This window comes from Cryptomeria japonica, chromosome 5 (genome assembly GCF_030272615.1).
Source record: "Cryptomeria japonica chromosome 5, Sugi_1.0, whole genome shotgun sequence".
Classification (NCBI taxonomy): Eukaryota; Viridiplantae; Streptophyta; class Pinopsida; order Cupressales; family Cupressaceae; genus Cryptomeria; species Cryptomeria japonica.
This window is the reverse complement of record NC_081409.1, coordinates 923,488,870-923,509,808: the sequence shown is the minus strand read 5'-3', so window position 1 is coordinate 923,509,808 and position 20,939 is coordinate 923,488,870. Positions and strand designations below refer to the sequence as shown.

At 43.7% G+C, this 20,939-nt stretch overlaps 1 protein-coding gene across 1 annotated transcript in view; it reads right to left on the bottom strand.

Annotated features, from left to right (window-relative positions):
• The window catches only part of LOC131066255 (hexanoyl-CoA synthase), a 179,793-nt gene that overhangs the window by 59,659 nt on the left and 99,195 nt on the right, over positions 1-20,939 (bottom strand). The window lies entirely within an intron of this gene.

Here is a 20,939-nt window from a genome sequence, read left to right as displayed (position 1 = left end):
ATTAATAATAGAGATGACAATGCATACCAGATATAGGAGTTAAGTATATCTTTATCCACACATAAAATTATGACAGAAGAAGACATATAATGAATCTTGATCTGTAGGGCATACCATAAAATTTCCAGACCGTACAATGCAAGTAAGGTATATGATGGAATTTGCAGGGCATACTCATACAATGTTGAACGGCACAATTGAGCATCATACAACGCAAAGATTGCCAAATGAAGTCTATTGCACAATGCAACAAAGGGAGCTCAGTGACAGCTGCAAAAAGAGCACCATATGATGCAAGGATGTCATTGTACACAATAAGAAGATAACAAAGACTATACAATGTAGAGAATAACCAAGGCTGTATGATGTAGAAAATGGCATAGGTCGTACAGTGTAGAAGATTGCATGGGTCATACAGTGCAGAGAAAAGGGAAATGCCACTGAATGGTATAGACACAGGGACATCCTAGTCGTATGCTATAGTCAATGTCAAGTTGTCGTTGTACAATGTCCCTAAGAAGGATCTTTGTACAACAGAAATTTTCTTTTGCATTAGCCATTTCACATGCTTCATAGGTTGCACAATGTAGTCAAGCCTTTTAATGTAGACGATCTTTATATTATTTTCTCCTTCAATTGCTGAATTTAAATTTTCAACATAAAACTTTTTCCTTTTCCATTCTAATTTTGCTTTCTTTTCTAATTTTCTTTTTTATAGATTTTATGTGAAGTTTGGCTTGACAACAGGTATTTGTATGTGTCGATGTATAGCTAGGCCGGATCCCTTGGGTGGGCCATAGCAATCCGTCTTTGAATTGGACCCTATTTGAGTGGGTAAAGTAAATTCCTATAATTGTAACATGTAAAGGACTTCATGTAACGTGTGGCCCTAATTGGGCATATGGGTTAATGTAAATTGTAATTCAATAGGTCAGGACCTATTGAATGTGTAACTTGTAACTTGGGGCAAGACCTATGTAATTTGCAATTTAAATTATGGTGCCAATCTCTCCAAGGCCAACCTAGATCTTCGAGTGTTTGAAGGCATATAAAAGGGGAGCGACTTGAGGTCACAAAGATATTCATTCATGCGATCATCTTCTGCTATATGCGAATTCTGATCTGCACTTCAGAAGTCAACGAATTCACCCTAGAAGACAGCAAATTCTTCCTAGAGGACAGCTAAGTTATTATCATGCATGGCGAACCTGATTTCATGTGACATGTTGGGTTTCTAGGCAAGCGAGTCACCCTCAAGTCTAGCAAATCTCTCCTCATGCTGGGGGAACATGTTTGAGTGGAAGATATCTGCCTAAATCTGCTCCTACAGACTGTGAACATGAACTAGGGTCTGCTCTTTATCATTCTGGAAATTCATTAAGTTCAGATCAGAACTTAAGTCTCAGATAAGTCTGCTCCTATTCTGCCCTAGCTGGGCAAACTTATAACTGGTTATTTTCTGCTCCTAATATAATCAGATTTGAGATCTTAGTTGCTGGGTTTTTCCTCCAAGAGGGAGTTTTTCCCAGGGTATCATCGTGTTATGTGTTTACTTTACTTTGCATTCTTATTTTCTGTTAATTACTGCTAATCTGATTGCTATAACTAACAGTATGCTCCAACTTGAATATTTTACTCTTAGTACTATGAGATGTGTTGTCAAAAATTTTACATTCTTTTGCAGAGTTAGGTAACTCTATTAGAACTATCATCTTTTGCAAACCATGGACTATCAAACAATCCTTGTTCGTCTTCATCAATCTATGTAGCTTCAATAAAATTAAAATTTGACACAAATACTTCATAATCCTCCACATTCCAATGAAAAAAGTCATGAAGAGAATTTGTTTCATCCTCTAAGCATAGCTGTAACTTCCAAATCCCTTTGTCATTTAACTCTATTGGACCCAAACATGTTTCTCTATTTATTCTTCTTCAAAGTCCTAGCTAGAGGAAGTTGCTTTCTCACTTATGGATTGATTCTTTAAATCGATTACATACTTTTGGCCCTTATTTTCAATGGAGATTGTATTCTTTTTCTAGTTGTGATCAGCTTTGGCTGAATCCAGCCAATCCCAACCCAACAATGCAACGTACACTTTTTCCCATAAGGAAATGACCACAAAGTCCAACAAAAATGCTTGGGTTCCAAAAAATGCCTCTTCTCCCATTAAAACTCTAAGTTCCTTGTGTTTACAGCTACAACTAATAAATTAAATACAAGAAATAATAATGTACATGACAATGCATACCAGACACAACAGTAAAATATATCTTTATTCGCACATGCAATTATTACAAAGAAGAAGACCAAAGATGGTCGGCCAAAGATTACAATAGATCCAACTATACCGTACTCCCCTCCTTGGCGGTACACAACATATTTAAAGGACCCAACGGTTGCCGAGAGGAACACAACCGTCAACCAACTGACACATTAACGACCCGAGAGTGACAACCCATGTAATACAAACAATTAATACATTGGCAGATAAAAAATATTATTGAATATAACCATAGGCATTTTATGCCAATTACATCATCCCCCCCCAAAAGAAAAAAGTCGTCTTCCAAACAACAAGTAAACATCAAGTAATATCTAGAAAGACTAATGACAAGAGTGTAGGCAAAGACTTGTAATGGACAATCCCAACTTGTAGTGTACCTGCCAAATCAAATGGGGGTTTGGGGGCAATGTCCTCAATGAGATCAAGGGGCTGCGCCCTTTGCGGGGGTCTGGGGGCAACACCACCGCCGGCAACACCACATTACAACCTTCAGAACCACACGGAACTCTATGGTGCACATTATTTTCGTGATTTTTTAAGACGCCAAAAACAATGTTGATGAAGCCAAAAAATAGAGATTTCGCTCCTACCACATGTTTCTGACCACGTACGACTTCCTTCACCTCAAGTACGGTCATACAAATTATGGATGGTTTGAAACATAATGTAAGGAAAGCACAGTGCGGAAAACGCTCTCCTAACACCAATTCTAAGGGGAATCAAGCAAGAATGTCTTTAAATTCTTTTGCAGAACATTAAGATATACATAGACTAATGAAAAACTAATCACACAGAAAACACAACAGAGTTAACACCAGATTTACGTGGGAAAACCCTTACGGGTAAAAAACCCACCACCAAAGAGAGATCACTTTATTCACAGTTAACAGAAGGTTACAATAAAGTTACAGATCCTCTTCACAGGCATTTGCTCTCAGAATCTATGTTCGGATCACAGTCATCACCTATGCAGACCACTCAGGCTTCCAACAAGACTCCACACCATACATCACATAGAAACCTCTCTCACTCATCCGGTTACATCTTGGCAACATATATATCAGCCATCGATTACAACGTATCGGTTAAGCATAACCGTTATGGAGTCCAACGGTCTGTCATTCAGTAACATCCATCCACCTAACCAACACTGTGTTTCGGTTTCCTCTGGCTACTCTGATTACATCTTCCATGTCGATCGTTCAACTATCAGTTTGCACCAATCGGTTAGACATCTAAATGTCTGCGTCGGTTTGTATTCATGAGAAAACAATTATCCCACATGCACCAGGAAGTCGGGTCGGTTCGTATTCATATACACCGACAAGACCATCTTCAGTGTCCAAGTGTTTCACCTTTTGGACTTTGGTTCGAACGCACACCCGTAGTCAGTCTCTACTCCATCGGCCATCGGAAAGACCACAAATGTGTTGCTCTAATCTCCCGATGAACCAATAGACGACTCCACTAATGCTGCTCCAAATAGGTCGGCTCCATCGGCTCATCAAGATAGCCTTCAACAAGTAGACCCAATCTCCCGATGACACCACAGTGACTCGATCGAGCCATCGGCATAGCTTCCATCTTGTCAACCCGATCACCGATATCAACCTAATCGCCGAAGGCGACCTCATCGGGTATCGGTGTAGCAAACAACTAGTTCTCCCGATCTCCGATGATACCCCTTTCCTCTTTCTGCGCTCCGCCACGTGGCACCCCTTGATTGGCTCCAAGGTCCCTGCCCTGCCACCTTAGCACGACCTCACTAACCGCCCGAAATGAAACTCTTCTTTGTCGCTAGGTCACGATGGAAAGTCTAACAAGCAATTTCCCATCACGACCTAGCGACCACCATCAGATCTTTTGTGATCGTCATCCGATCATCTGCAATCTGCTCGGCCTTTAACTCGCCTTAGCCACTCACTTATGCCACGTGTCACTTCCTGATTGGCTCTAAAGTCCCTACCCTGCCACCTTAGCATAGCCTCACTATCCGCCCGGAATGAAGCTCTTCTTTGTTGCTGGGTCACGATGGAAAGTCTAACGAGCAGTTTCCCATCACGACCTAACGACCACCGTTGGATCAACCTTGATCTGCTCGACCGTTATCTCACCTGAGCTACTCTCTTGCTGGGCCCCACCACTTGGTCGCCAAGTCGCGATGAATAACTTTCAATTATCTTCCCATCGCGGTATAGCGACAGCCGTTGGATCATCTCGGACTTGCTCACCCGCTAGCCCAATCACAAGAAGAGGGTTCCATCAGCCCATCGACAAGAGTCACACCGATAGTTGTTCCATCGGGATAGGTTACTCCGATCAGTCTAAACACAGGTCAAGTGAATTACAGGCACATTTCCAACACATAACACGTACAGTTTTCTCTTCGCCATGTACAACCTACACACTTATGTGTCTATACGGTTCAATGGCTGACCCGTACGACCTAGTCTTGTCCTTACATACAGCCAAATCTGGATGCATTCTTCGTAGGGTTTGATGCTCCTCTCGTACAGTTCTATACGCCTTGATCCCTTCAGCGTACGGACCACCTTCCACTCGTACTTGTGTTCGTATAGCTATGTTCATGTACAGGTTGATGGTGCTCAAGTACGGCCACCCACTCCTCATCTTGTACGAGTTCTCCCACCCTCCTATATTTCGTACAGTCTGGTAGGATGTAGGCACAAAACCTTTGGTTCCACAGATGGCTTGGGTATATTCCTATTCACACAAAATGTTGGTGTTAGGCAGTAATTAGGCTAATACTTATATTTTGCTAAGTTATAGTTTGTGTAATAAGACAACCCTTAGTTCCCGTAGGAGTGAGTCGGCAGTCGTCATAGTTGGCATCTCCGCCAACCGTTAGGTGACTTATATAAGTACAATGTAAGGGAACCATGGCAATGTTGTTGTTGATGTACTAGCTTTAGAATGCAATAAAAGAGAACAACTTTCTACCATATTGTTGTGACTATTACTTTTAATTAATGTTCTAAGTACAATCGTAGTTGTTGGTTATATGTTTTGTGTACATTTATTGTTTATTCTGTGAACTTGAACAACTCACCGTAGGAAGTAAACATTTTGGCACTGTTGCAATTCGAATTTTGGAGATCGATATGGTAGCAGATGGTAACCACTAATGGGCTGACCATTTCAATAACAGTTAATAGTCACTGAAGGTGATACACATGAAGAGCCCACGCAAGCGGAAGCTAGGGAGGATCAACTGATGGAGGATTTGGTGAAACTGTGGGACCTTTCCGTCACTCAGTATGTGCAGAGGGAAGCTCGAGAGAGAGCGGTCTTGAGGGCACGGTACGTGAGGAACTCACAGTAAATTTTGCCGTGTTTGATCTTCTTGGGAGCCTTCCTAGATTGCTGGCACAGAACCTCATTGAATAGCAAGAGCAAAGGGAAGAAATCAGTCGGGAACGTCGTCGATAGCAAATCCTGTGGTAGTACAAAGAAAGGAGCCATGGGGAAGAGGAAGAGAGGGATAAGAGTAGACGTCATACCCCTGGCAATTAATGCCCCTACGTCCCAACAAAGACCGACAGCGTGGCACCAACAGAGTAGGCGAGGGATCGGTACGAAGATCCCTATGTATTAGAGAACAAAATGAGTGGAAACATCGGCTGAGGGAGATTGTTGAAGGCTTGGAGACTTCGAAAAGGCAGAGCAAGAGTCGAAGTGAGAGTCGGAGCCACAGTCAGGAGAGGCAGAAACCGCGTATGTGGAACCAGTTGGTAGAGGTTGCGAGCAACCTACCACTGTAGGACGTAGCGGAGGACGATCTCGCCAACCAGGCCGCTCACTTGACGTCAAGTGAAGAGTCCAAAACTCAGTCCGAGAGCAATCCATCAGAGCACTCCGACCACGAGGAAGCGGTTGTACAGGCCCTGTAGGGTGAGGTCGCCTAACTCTTTGAGAATAACCTGTACCGAATTGGAAATCTGTCCCTCCGGGAATACTCAAAAATAGGAGGGTCAGACCTATTGTGACGTATTCACACATCGCCCCATTGCAAATGGGGACCCCTACTTTTTTTGCTTTCTGGGGTTTGCTTTCTAGGTGTTTAGGGTTTGTCTGTTAGCCTTTGCATTTTGAGTGTCGCCAGGGGATCAATAGGATGGTAGTCTTTGCTTAAGCCGGGGGAGTTAGCAGGTGCTCCAGATTAGGGTTTCTTTGAGAGTCTTCCTTAGGGCCTGGTTTTGCTCTTGGAACTAACACATTCCCAGGCTTGAATGAAGGTAAAAACGCTTGTTTGGTAGAGAATGAAGTGAACCTAAGTGAGAAGCTAGCCAAGAGTGGGATTTTCGCTCCTGACCCTTCCAAAGGGTCCAGAGCGAAAATCCCCTTAAACATCAAATTTTCACTTGTCAAGGCCAGGACCATAGCTTCCTTAGGCATAGTAAGGGCAATTTGATACGTTCTAGCCCTAGGGAGTGATTGATGGTGGATGAGATGAAGGATTTTGGTCAAAAATGTGAATTTCACTCCTGACCCTTCCAGAGGGTCCAGAGAGAAATTCTTGAAAACACTCATTTTTCCTTTAGCAAGAGTCAAGACCAAGGTGGCGATGCATGAGGAAGGATCTATGTTTGCCTCCCAAATAGGATGAAAATAGGAAAAGTCAAGGATCCAACCCAAAACATGATTTTCGCTCCTGACCCTTCCAAAGGGTCCAAAGCGAAAATCTTTGTAGCTCTCATTTCCTTTCAATTTTTGACTAAGTGTTGGTTTCTAGGGCATGTTGGGGAATGAATTGGTATGTTCTTGCCTTGAGATGGAATTGGATGATTTTGAAAAGCAAGATTTTAGCCTAAAAGAGAATTTCGCTCCTGACCCTTCCAAAGGGTCCAGAGCAAAATTCATCATAAACTTCATTTGCTACCTTGTTTGACCTTGAAACCTTCTTCCTCAGGTGGAAAATGATCTAAGTTTGCTTTTTGAAGTGGTTTGAAGTTTGAAAAGTGAGTAATCTAGCCTAGAATGAGATTTTCGCTCCTGACCCTTCCAAAGGGTCCAGAGCGAAAATCTTCCTAAAGCTCATTTCCTCCCTAGTTTGACCAAATTTTGATTTGCAGACCATCTTGAAAGGAAGGATGGACGTGTTTGGAGTTTGGAAATGTGTGAGAGCTTTGAAAAAATGAAGGATTCTAGCCAAGAAGGTGAATTTCGCTCCTGACCCTTCCAAAGGGTCCAAAGCGAAATTCCTTGCAAGCCTATTCTTTTGACCTTGTTTTGGCTTAAGACCTTATCCCTTGGGTGAAGAATGATGTCTAGTTGTCTTCTAGAGTGGATTGGAGTTGAAGAAATGGAGAATCAAGCCTAGAATGAGATTTTTGCTCCTGACCCTTCCAAAGGGTCCAGAGCGAAAATCTTAAAATCACCTTATTTTCCTTACAAAATCAAGTCAACTTTGAGTCTTTATAGTTTGGATGAGTGTGAGGATAGGTGTTCTTGCCCTGTTCAAGTTGATTGAGGTCAAATGATGGAGGAGATAGCTCAAACCAAGGATTTCGCTCCTGACCCTTCCAAAGGGTCCAGAGCGAAATTCCTAGAAACATCTTTTTTTCCATTGGAGGAGGTCAGGTCCTTGATTTTTTATGGCGTGGATGGAAGTGGGATAGCATGTCATTGCCTCTTGAGGTGATTTTGAGTTGGAGAAGCGAGGAATCAAGCCCAAATCATGAATTTCGCTCCTGACCCTTCCAAAGGGTCTAGAGCGAAAATCTTCCTAAAGCTCATTTCCTCCCTAGTTTGACCAAATTGTGATATCCAAAGCATGTTCAAAGGGAAAATGGACATGATCTTGCCTTTGAGAGTGTTTGATAGCATTGAGGAATGAGGGTTTTAGCCAAGAAAGGAATTTTTGCTCCTGACCCTTCCAAAGGGTCCAAGGCGAAATTCCTTACAAGCCTACTTTTTGACCTTCCTTAGGCTTAAAACCTTGTTCCTAGGGCGAAGAGAGATGAGATTTTACCTTGCAATGAAGTTTCAAGTTGAAAGAATGATGATTTTTGGTCAAGAATGAGATTTTCGCTCCTAACCCTTCCAAAGGGGTCCAGAGCGAATTTTCTCAAAACCTATCTTTTCCCTCAAATTTATGCCAAGTCTAATGTGGGTCAAGATTAGAGGTGTCTTTAGGCATGTCCTTGAATGGTCAATAATTATCAAGTTTGAAGGAATTGAGCCAAATGATGAAAATTGCTCCTGACCCTTCCAAAGGGTCCAGGGCGAAAATTCTTCAAACACCTGTTTTCCCTTGCAAAATCAAGTCAAACTTGGGCTGGACGTGAGAGGAGAAGTGTTTTCTAGCCTTTTGAGGTGAATGCAACTTGAAATGATGGAGGAATAAGCCTAAATTAAGAAATTCGCTCCTGACCCTTCCAAAGGGTCCAGAGCGAATTTTCTCTAAATCACCTTTTTTTTTCCCAATTTTGTGCCAAGCCAAGTGCTGACTAGGGCAAGTTTTGATGGGAGAGGTCCTCAAGAATGACTTTGACTTAGCAATGATTATCAAACTTGAAGGAAATGAGCCAAAAAGTGATTTTCGCTCCTGACCCTTCCAAAGGGTCCAAAGCGAAAATCTTAAAACCACCTATTTTCCTTGCAAGTCTAGTCAAACGTTAGGTTTTCATGGCTTGGATGGGTGCGAGGAGAGGTGTTCTTGCCCTGTTGAAGTTGATTGAGGACAAATGATGAAGGAGTAAGCTCAAGTCAAGATTTTCGCTCCTAACCCTTCCAAAGGGTCCAGAGCGAAAATCCCAATTCCACCTATTTTCTTTGCGAGGCAACGTAAAATTTTGATTTTTATGGGCCTAGAGAGGAGTGAGGCAAGGTGTTCTAAGTCTTGGAGGTGATTTGAAGTTGAAAGGATGAAGAAATAACCCTAAAACAAGATTTTTGCTCCTAACCCTTCCAAAGGGTCCAGAGCGAAAATCCTAAAATTTACATATTCCTTTCAAATTTATGCTAAACCATGCCTAGGCCAAGGTGAAAGATGCCCTTGAGATTGCCCTTGAGTTGATTGTTGTCTCCAGAAATGATGATTTTGGGCTAAAGGAAGAAATTCGCTCCTGACCCTTCCAAAGGGTCCAGGGCAAAAATTCTTCAATCACCTTTTTCTCCTTGCAAAATTAAGTCAAACTGGAGTTGGATGAGAGAAGAGAAGTGTTTCCTTGCCTTGTGAAGTGATTTGAAGTTGAAATGATGGAGAAGTGAGCTACAAACAAAAAATTCGCTCTTGACCCTTCCAAAGGGTCCAGAGTGAAAAACCCTAAAACCACCTTTTTCCTCAAGATTTGAGTGAAGTCAGGCCTAAACAAGGGTGAGAGATACCATTTGGATTGCCTTGGATAGACTCTTGACCATCAAAGATGCATATTTTGAGCTAAAATTGGAATTTCGCTCCGGGCCCTTCCAAAGGGTCCAGAGCGAAATTCTGGATGGGTCCTGTCCCTGGCTAGGTTTTGACCAAATTTGACCTTTCGGCCTTGTGAAGATCAAACCAATGTTGCCAAGTTGGGAAGTGGATTCAATGTGGGGGAGTCCAGATGAATTGAAGTGGAGGAAGTATAAAATTAAGCCTAAAGAAGGAATTTCGCTCCTGACCCTTCCAGAGGGTCCAGAGCGAAATTCCCAAAATCACCTAGTTTGCCCATGAGGAAGGTCAGGTTGTAGATTCCTAGCCTTTGGTGAGGAGAGGGATAGCGTATGCTTGCCTTGGAAGACATTTTGGAGAAGAGACATGATGGAATTTGTCCCAAAATGCAAAATTCGCTCCTGACCCTTCCAGAGGGTCCAGGGCAAAATCTTTTGAAACTACTATTTTTCACCTTGTTTGGGCCAGGCAAGGAGCTGGTTGTGAGGTAACGTTGAAAAGAGGTCTAAGTTGGCCAGGAATGCTAATTTCGCTCCTGACCCTTCCAGAGGGTCCAGGGCGAAATTCTTATAGGGCCTATCCCTGGAAAGAGTCTTGAACTAAGTTCATTTTAATATCTTTTGTTGATGATTTAAGGTATGAAATACTATGTTGAAATGAATTTATTATGTCCTTAATCATCTTTTGATTTGTTTTTGCAGATGAAAGAAGATCAAGCCAAGACAAGGACGGCCTTCTCCAGTCCAGCATCAACAAGGCCGGCCTTCTCCAGTCCAGCATCAACAAGGACGGCCTTCTCCAATCCAGCATCAACAAGGACGGCCTTCTCCGGTCCAGCATCATCAGGGACGACCTCTTCCAGTCCAACATTTGAAGGAAAGGTACACCATCCATCCTGCACATCAAAGACAAAGGAGGTTAAAGCAAGGGTTCGTTGAAGAAGCAGACAGTTCCAGAAGAGTTAATTAAAGTTAGCTTTTGAGCATCATCAAATTGAGCATCTACCAAGTTACAAGTGTCAGACAAGGTGGCATCCCAGTCATCACTCCTCCAGTCGGATTGGTCCACCTCAGCGTGTCCAGATTCAATGTACCTAACTCATTGGAGATGGCACAAACTTCGATGTACCTACCCCGTTTCTTTATTGGTCGAATATTCCAAAGAAGATATGTGTCCAAACAATGCAATTGTTTCATTGGCCCGAATTGAGTTTGTTGTAACAAACCCTAATTAGGGTTTTCATTGTAAGATCTCGGCCATTGATTTCAAGTTGATCTGAGCCATCGATTTGTATTGAGGGAGCTATATAAGCCCTGGCTCCTCATTTGTAAAGGCTAATAGTTAGTCATTAGTAGTTAGAAGGTGAATAGTTAGTTCATAGAGGTTAGAATAGCTAATGATTAATAGCAATTAGAGTAGAATAGAAAGAGAAGGCAAAGATTGTTGCCAAGATGTTGTTGTAAAAGACTTGTAAACTTCATTGAAGAAATGGTGAAATCTATGGGTTGATTCAACAATTTGAATGGTCTCTATACTTCTCAGATTTGATTTCATGTTATTAGATGAGTGGAAGAAATGTGTTTGATTGATGGTGAAATTTGTATATCCATACTACTAGCACTTTGTTGATTGCAGACTTGCCTTGTGTAGTCAACTGAAATCATTCAGCTTAAGCTTAACTTCAATTGTCGCTTCTTCATTGATATGCATCAGGCTGATAGTGTCTATGCTTGTAGCGATGATCTGAACATCATAAAGCTTTCCTCCGAAGATCGCACTAACCTTGTGGAGATGGTCCTGGGATCTCAAGACAAGACTTAGTTAGAATTTCATCAAAGGTCATTCATTGCTCCTACATTCTTAGTGTCAGAATTAGATCCTTCCCTCACCCTCATCCTTTTTTCCTTTTTTCAAAAATCTAGGCTAGTGAAATCTTGTGTTCCAGTAATATTCAAAGCAAATCAGACGTTTAGGTCGTCAAGTGTAAGTCCCCTTGTGATTCCAGCAAAATCACATCATACCACAGAGAGCTTATCCACGAGTAGAGAACCTACATACAAGAACCTTGGAGTTGCCTCGACTGATCCTTCGACGAGATCTTCAGCAGTCGGGAAACTTTGCTCGAGAGAGGATAAGGTACCTTTAGGTATTTTATTCTGTGTTCGCATGTGCATGAAAAACACATCAACAAGACCCAAAAACCCCAGGAAGGAGGGAGCATAGGAGTGAGGGTGACCAAAGCGTGGAGGACGTAGGTGGACTCATAGAAAGCTCGTGGACGAAGCAATACGGCCCAGTCCGCTCGAACGCGTATGGTGCCTTCCAGGCATATAATACCTTCCAGGCGGCACATAAAACCCTCCAGACAAACACAATGGCACACACCCTAGAGAAATAGAAGCTTCCAAGATTCATGGGAGATGGGTCAGAGGACCTCGTACGACACTGCAAGACATGCATAACCATCTGGGAGGCAAACGGCCAAGATGACCAGGATTACTAGTTGAAGGCATTTTCAGCCACCCTTCGAGGGATAGCAATTGACTGGTACACGGACCTTGATGCCTAGCATAAAACATCAGGGAACAATTTGAAGAAGGCCTTCCAAGAGGAATTTAAATTCCTACGTGACGACAATGAAATTGTGGCAAAAATTTACAATACCAAATAGGGAAAAAGTGAAAGTGTCCAGGCTTATAACCGAAGGTTGAAGCAACTATTGAAAAAAATGGAGAACCAGTCGATAGATGGGCTGAAGAAGAGATGGTTTGTCAAAGGGCTGGTACCATCCCTCAGGCGGAAGATGAAGGTGGTCCCTCTGTCGTCATATGATGAAGCTTATAACCGAGCAATGGATATTGAAAGCGAGAGTAAAACATCGAAGGGGAAACGGAGGGCAAGTAATGATGACAGTACGGACGGAAGTAGCGACGGAGAGTCCAAAACCGTACAAGGCCTCTGAAAGGACATGTTGCGGATAATGAAAGAATTGAAGGCTAACAAGGAGAGTGGCAGAGACGGCAAAGAACTTTGGTGCACCGATTGCAAGGCAGAAGGGCATACGAAGGGAACATGTTCGAGGAAAGATTTTTGTGACATATGTCAAGTACTGGGCCATTCCACTAAGGAATGCTCGTACAATTTAAAAACATGGAACACACGAGTGCTCTACACTCCAGGCGAGCAAGCTACACCACCCAAACAATCAGCAAACTCGAAGGCTTCACCAGGAGGATACCGCAATAATCGGCACGGAAACAACCGTTCCAATAATAACACGCCAACAAGCAAAATTCAGTACGATGCAAAGGGGCGGCCCTTGATCCATTGTTGGAAACACAATGAGTGGGGCCACTTTGCTCGGGAATGTCAAAGCGGGAACAATGGTGGAGGTTTGTTGTGCAAATGGTGTGGTCCTAAAAACCAGAGGACACTAATTGTCCAAAGCAAAAGGGAGTACATATGTTGGATGTGAAGGAGCTAGACGAGGAGGTACTGGCAATCACAAGATTGCAGAGTAAGAGGGCGGTGTACCCCGATCCCCGTACGGAAGAGAGACTCTGGGAAGCCAAGGCTGATGTGGAACAGGCGATGGTGGAAGAACAGAGGACCTCACACAACACTGCCAACACCCCACTCCGGTCAGAGTCCGAGAAAACTATCATCAAACAGATGTTGCAAACCACTGTACCCGTACGAGTGTCTGACCTTTTGCAAACAATGCCACAATTGAAGATGGCACTTACAAATGTAGTCGGTGAAAACATTGCCAACCAAGAAGACTGTTAGACGGCAGCAAAACCATCTAGCGCAAATCCCATGGCGGCAACAAAATTACCTTATACGTCGGCTATAGATCCCATGCTTCTCACCATAAGCATTGGTCGGAAGTCGGCCATGGTGGAGATGGAGATAATGGGATAGAAATTGACAAACACCATTGTTGATGGCGGCTCCGGAGTGACCATGTTATCGGAGGAGACATGGAGGGGTCTGGGCAAGCCAACTCTCTGGCCACCAACATTCCACCTAGTCGATGTTGACCAGCATGTAATCAAGCCCCTGGCGTACATAAAGATGAAGGGCCATTGCAAGAGGAACTAGTTGTACTGGATGCTCTCGTGGTAGGTGAGATTGATCAAGAACAAGATGCGGATGCATCACTGGATAGTTGGTTGGGAAAGTTTGCCCTTGAACCCCACGCACCCCCGCCCCCTTCACCACTCACTATGGCAGTTGGCAAGGCGCAAATTCAGGAAGAAGAGATTGGGAACATCGAGCAAACCTTGAGGATGAGGGAGAGCGAATAGGAGCATACACGGAGTATTATCAATGTGGAGGATGAGAGCTTCCAATCCAAGAATAACAAGATAAGGGAACCAGAGTCATCACCAAGGAAGGATTCATTTGGAAGTCTTTGCATCTCACAGCCAAACGTGCAGGACCCTGTCGGCTCTATTTGACGGTTCATGACAGAGCTGCAAGGCTTTACAGAGGTAGCACCCAACATTGCTGACCTAGCCTTACATGTAGATGTAGGAGCCCTACCAGAAGCAAAGAAGCTTCCGGCATTCATGACCACCGAATGCCAAGAGGAGTTCACACAACAGTTTGTCCACCATGGATGGCCAACAGCCAAGACTCTTGAGATGGTGGCAGCCTGGCGAGGTACACGCGTCATGCACGGCCAAGGGGGCCTTGGCCCCACCTTGCAGGGCATGGAGAGCTCCTACAGGGAGCTATAATTTCAGATGCAGCGGGCCCAGGTTGAACAGCGAGCTGCTAAGGAAGAGACCGTTGTACTTCTGCAAGAGTTGGATAAACGTATAGAACTTGCCACTGTGGAGAAGTAGATTCAAACTGAGCTGGAGGAGGCAAATGCACTATAGAAGACCCGTAAGGCCGAACAGAGTGTTCAGATGAAGGCATTGGAGGAGAGGGTCTCGGTCTTGACATGTAAGGTGGAGCAGAAGGATAAGGATTTGATGGAGGCAGCTCTCATTGTGAAGAAAACTTGTGAACGCCAGTTGTTTGCCGAGAGGAACTTCGGCTCCGCACGGAGTAACTACAGCAGTCCTGACGACAGACTTCATCTTCCACCACTCCAAGGACGTCTTCTCATCCCTCTCAGTCTTAGTTTTCAGTTGTCCAGCACCCATTTTGTCTTTGTCGTCCAGAAGACGACTACTTTTTGGGGGGGCTGATGTTAGGCAGTAATTAGGCTAATACTTATATTTTGCTAAGTTATAGTTTGTGTAATAAGACAGTCGTTAGTTCCCGTACAGGTGAGTCGGCAGTTGTGACAGTTGACATCTCTGCCAACCGCTGCGTGACTTATATAAGTACAATGTAAGGGAACCATGGAAATGTTGTTGTTGATGTACTAGCTTTGGAATGCAATAAAAGAAAACATCTTTCTACCATATTGTTGTGACTATTACTTTTAATTAATGTTCTGAGTACAATCGTAGTTGTTGGTTATATGTTTTGCGTACATTTAATGTTTATTCTGTGAGCTTGAACAACTCATCGTAGGGACTAAACAGTGTTCTTGCCATATGGCTGAAAAATTTTCCTTACATACGGTGTCACCCCTCCATACAGCGTCCAAATGGTATGACCTAGCTCTCGAATATTGTCTTTTTCCCTCACGATTTGTGCGACTATGTGTTCCAACTGTACAGCGTACTGTATTAAGATCAAGCTCTCGGCTTCTGTGGATTGTACAGTGTAGGCTAGGCTCTTTGCTCCTATAGTCCATACAGCCAATCTATTATGGGCAGCTGCACATGTGAACCGTACAGCGTATGGTGTCAAACCCTCAGCATCGACATCTGATTCTGGCAATGTACTCTCGACTCCTGTGGACCTTACGGTCAATGTACTCTCAGCTCTTATGGGTCGTACGATCAACTTACTCTCGACAGACTCTAATCTAATCTCGACTGATTTCCGTACGGTAGAATTACTCTCAGCTGATTTCCCTATGGCAGAATTACTCTCAGCTGATGTGAACCGTACGACGGAAATACTCTTAGCTAATGTGAACCGTACGACATAATTACTCTCAGTTGATTTCTGTACAGCGGAATTACTCTCAACTGATGTGAACTATATGGCGGATGGTATTAACTTCTTCGAGTCAGCTCCACAAGGCTGTACGACATCCAATTTTTTATCCTCACTCTGCAAATCTTCTTCGTACGCTTTAGACACTTCCCCAGTCCCACTCGGCAGCCTCTGTTTGTACGGCTTAATTGGCAATTGTTCGTACGATCTAGGCTCACTTGGCAACTATTCGTATGCCTTGGACTCCCTTGGTAACTATTTGTACAACCTAGACACACCAGCGTCGGATGTGCTGATATGAATGTCGTACCACGGACTTTGCACTTCCTCAATTTCGCCAATTTGTAGCATGTTACAGTCGAGGTGGAGAACTTTGTAATCCTCCATCTGCCAGTGAAATAATCCATTCAAAGAACTCGTCTGATCATTAGAGCAATCTTCCCATTCGAGCACGCCTTCGTCATTAGGTGCCATTGTTTCCAGTCCTCCATCCTAAAATCTCCATCCTTCGACTCTAAGTAGGAGGATGCCAATTCTTCACTCACCACCTAGTTCCTCAAGTCGATGATGTGCTTCCTCCCATTACTCTTGATTGAGAGTGTTTTGCTTCCAATTATGATTTGCCTTGGCAGTAATCAACCATCCCCTCACAAGGAGTGTGTCGTATGCCTTCTTCTGTAACGGGATGACTACAAAATCCAAGAAAAATTGTTGCGTCCCAATCATTACTTTTTATGCCATCAATGTTCCCAATGGCTGGATGTCATGCTGGTCGGCACCTACCAAGTGGAAGGTTGGCAGCCAGAGCATCGACTTTCCCAGATATTTCCAAGTGTCTTCTAGTAGTACGTTTACTCCTGAGCCTCCATCAACAATGGTGTTTGTCAACTTCTTCCCCATTATTTCCATCTCGATGATTGTCGGCTTCCTCTCGATGCTTACCGTCAACAACATTGGATCACTAGCCTCATTCCCTTTGGGTGGTGGTTTTCTTGTCAGCTCCTCCCCTTATGCCTTAGATTGTTTATAGATGATTGTGTCGTAATTGATTGTGTTGGCAATTGCTATTCTCAATTGCAGCAATGTTTGAAGAAGGTCTACCACTTTGATGGGTATGGTTGTTTGTAGCACCTGCCGGACTTTGTTCTTCTCTGACTCTCACAATGACGTACCTACAGTTCCATTGGAGGTTACTCGTTCCTTCGTTACTCATTCCTTCACCAACACTTGTTCTAGTTTAGCTTTGGCTTCTCGGAGCCGTTCCTTCTCCGTACAAGCATCCGAGTACATCGCCTTCTCCATTTGGGCTCTCGTGATTGCCAAAAGTGCCTCATCTTGTTCCTCTACATCCAACATATTAATACCCTTTTTCTTTGGGCAGTTGATGTCTTCATGATTCCTAGGTCCACACCATTTGCACAATAGTTGTATGTTGTCCTTATTCTAGCAGTCTCTCGTGAAGTGTCCCCATTCACTTCATTGTCCGCACTGTATGGTAGGAGATCCTCTAGAGTCATATTGTATTTGGTTTCACCCTCATTGATTCCCATTACCACCAAGTGATACATTTTGAGGTTTCGATGGGCTAGACTCTACTTGTGTGAAGAGTACTTGCGTACTTCTAGCCTTCAAATTATATGGGCACTCCTTGATTAAATGACCCAGCACTTTACAAATCTCACAAAACATATTTCTAGGACAATTACCTTTCGTGTGCCCCTCGATTTTGCACTCAATACACCATAGTTCATTACATTCTTTATTGGTTCCTTTCCCAGCCTTGAATTCTTTCATCATTCTCAACATATCCTGTCGAAGGGCATGTATGATTTTGGATTCTTCATCACTACTACCTTCAGTGCTCTCGTCATTGTCAGTCTTCCTCTTTCCTCAAGAGGATGTTTTGTATTCACTCTCGATGTCCATCGCCTGATTGTAAGCAATGGCATACGAGGATGGAGGCACTACTTTCATCTTCTTGCACAGGGAGGGGATCAATCCCTCAGTGAACCACCTCTTCTTCAACCCGTCGGTTGGCTGGTTCTCCATCTTGTTCAATAATTCTTTGAGCCTACGATTGTAAGCTCATACACTCATTTTTCCCTTGCTTGGTATTGTAGATTTCGGCCACAATCTCGTTGTCCTCCCTGAGGAATTTGAAGTCCTCATCGAACACCTTCTTTAGATCAGTCCATCCCGCCTTGTGCTTAGCATTGAGGTCTGTGTACCAATCAATGGCAATCCCTCAAAGGGTGGCGGGAAATGCCTTCAACCAGTAGTCCTTGTCATCTTGACCATTCACCTCCCATATCGTTATACATGTCTTGCAATGGCGTACGACGTCCTTTGATCCATCCCCTATGAACTTCGAGAGTTTCTACTTCTCCTGGGTGTTCATTGATTTCACTCGAAAGGTACCATGTGTATTCGTCTTGTGTGTCGGACTTCGGTGGACTGTTTCGACCGCTATGTTTCGGTGCTTTCCCTGCACTCTCAACCAGGGAGGCGTCCTCTACACATCCACCTTCAGCGTCCCTAACACTCTGAGTACTTCTAGGTGTGTTGAACTTGGGTGAACTATTCTGACCGCTACGTTCTGGTGCTTTCCTTGCACTCTTGGCCACGTGTGCGTCCTCTACACATCCACCTCTTGTAATGTCCCCAATATAATTAAATAGTCAATTTATATAATTTATTGTACGGCCCCGTATTTAATAATATATTTCGGGCCCTTTTTATTAATTAGTTAGTTATAAACTTTTTGGTGTCGGCTCGTTTGTAACCCTTCGGGAAACTTCCTGGAACCCATATATATGGCCAAGTTAGTCATTGTTGTAGGTATGTGTGAATTTGGTATTTTCTTTGTACGTGCGAATTCCAATTGGAGTTTTGTTGTCAGCCATTTCGGAGGTGGAAGATCCTCCCTACTTGGCATCTGTGGTTTCGGTGGGAGTAACTCCTCACCCTACTCTGCTCTGCCCTCAGTCCAAGATTATTGTAATCTAAAGTGCTATCATTACTGAGTCTGAATTTCTACTTGCATCTGGTGCTCATTCCGTGCCAAATTGCGTTAATCTGCTTATATGGTATATCTGGCACTACGCATTATAAAATATTTGTGGAGTTGAACGCAGCCGAAGGAAAGTAGTTTCGGCATCCAAATCCATTGCACGGATGGAGGGGTTGTACATACAGTACGGCTTGGCACCAACCTCACCGTACGGTGTTGTACATACCATAGTTGAAAATCTCGGACTCAGCAAACCAAAAATTTGGACTCGGACTCGGACTCGGACTCGTGAAAGACTCGTGAAAGACTCGGCAAGGACTCGGCAAAAAGAAAATCGTAGTTTTACAAAAAAACATAAAGAAATTAATGCATTTAGAGAGCATAAGAGCCATAATTGAAACATTACACATGTCACATACTCAGTTTCAAACTTTCAACTCTAAAATGTATAATACCAAGATTTCTTCAATGCTAATTATGCTGTTATATGGAGCCTAATCAGACTCGGAGGTTAAATTTTCCCTACTTCCATCGGCGAAGTTTCCCTCTATATTTTTCGACGGGGGTTTGGGGGCAGCGCCCCCAAGTTGGGGTCAAGGGGCAGCGCCCCGCGAGGCCAAAAATACTTTAATTATTTTATAAAGGCGTCGGGTGTTATTTTTCTTTTATTTTTCACTCCCTTAGTTATGCCAAATGAAGACAAAAAAAATTTTAAAAAACTCAATTTTATTTTTTTCTGGGTCGCGCGAGTCCATCTGAAAGACTCGCAAGTCCATGCAAAAGACTCGCAAGTCTTTCAGATGGACTCGGCAGGACTTGCCTCGCGAGTCCTTGGCGAGTCGACTCGTGGCTCCCATGGACTCGCGAGTCCGTGGTGAGTCCGTGGCAAGTCCACGAGTTTTAAAACATACTGTACGGCTTGGTACCAAACTCACCGTACAGTTGGCACAAACACCACCGTACGCCCTTTTTGTGGTCTTCGCATTTTGCCAAGGGGGGGTTTGTGAATTGAACAGTTCAAATACATTACAGTGGTATCAGAGCTGGTGATCTTGCCAGCCTGTCAGGTAGCGGATGCAGGTGTACACCAGAAGGAGGTACCGTTTTGCTGATAGAATGGGGAACCACAGGATCCTGCCAAGGAAGTTATGGCAGTATTAAGGGAGCTAACCAGAAGCCAAGCTCAACTCAACGGAACAATGATCAGAGGGGAACAACGACAAAAACTCATGGGAAATACATTGTGTCAATTGGCATCGAGAAAAACAAATGGAGAGAACGATAATTCAATCACTGGAAGGTCAAACCCATAGCGTTCAAATTCCCGACCTTTGATGCCAACTTTTCCCCAAAGAACTGAAGCACCGCGTAGGGAGCAAGAGCCCACTTTCCAAGAGTTGCAAGCACAATTGAATCAAGATTAGAGGGATGCAAACCTCGAGGGAGACATCCTTCAAGGATTATGTTGAGCTCCGGATGAAATACTTAAGCAGCAGAGTCATGGCTATTATAGCTACTATAACAATGATATCAAACGGAAGGTTGGTAAGATTAATTTGTCACCTTTTGATGGGACCGGAGCAACCTCAGCATGAGCTTGGGTACAGAAAGAAGATACCTATTTCCAACTTAACCCAATGCCTGAAGATGAGGCTATCAAATTTGTTGCACTTCACCTGGAAGGAGTCGCTCACGAATGGTCGCATCATGGAATGGTCACCCTCGGCCACGATCAGATAACTTCATATGCCGTATTCACGGAAAGGCTTATAGACCGTTTTAACAAAAGAGATCTTGAACTCAACTTCAAAGAGTTGGCTCAACTGAAGCAATCTAGACCCGGTGGACAGTTACATTACAAAATTCTAGAGACTATCCGTGTTAGTAACAAATATCTCGGAGAGGAGATTGGTGGTCTTATTCATGGACGAGTTGATGGAACTACTGAAGGGTTGGGTGAAAGGGTTCAACCCCAACACACTCTCTGAAGCGATTAAGAAGGCGGGTGACATGGCGACCTCATCTTCTTCCTCCGAAAGTTACTCACATGACAAACCACCCCTAGCCCCAAAGAAGCCATCATTAGATGAAGCCACAAGGCAGGATCTCAGAAGAAGGAAACTCTACTTTACCTACAAGGAGCCATGGGAACTAGGGCACCGATGCTTAAGCATTGAAG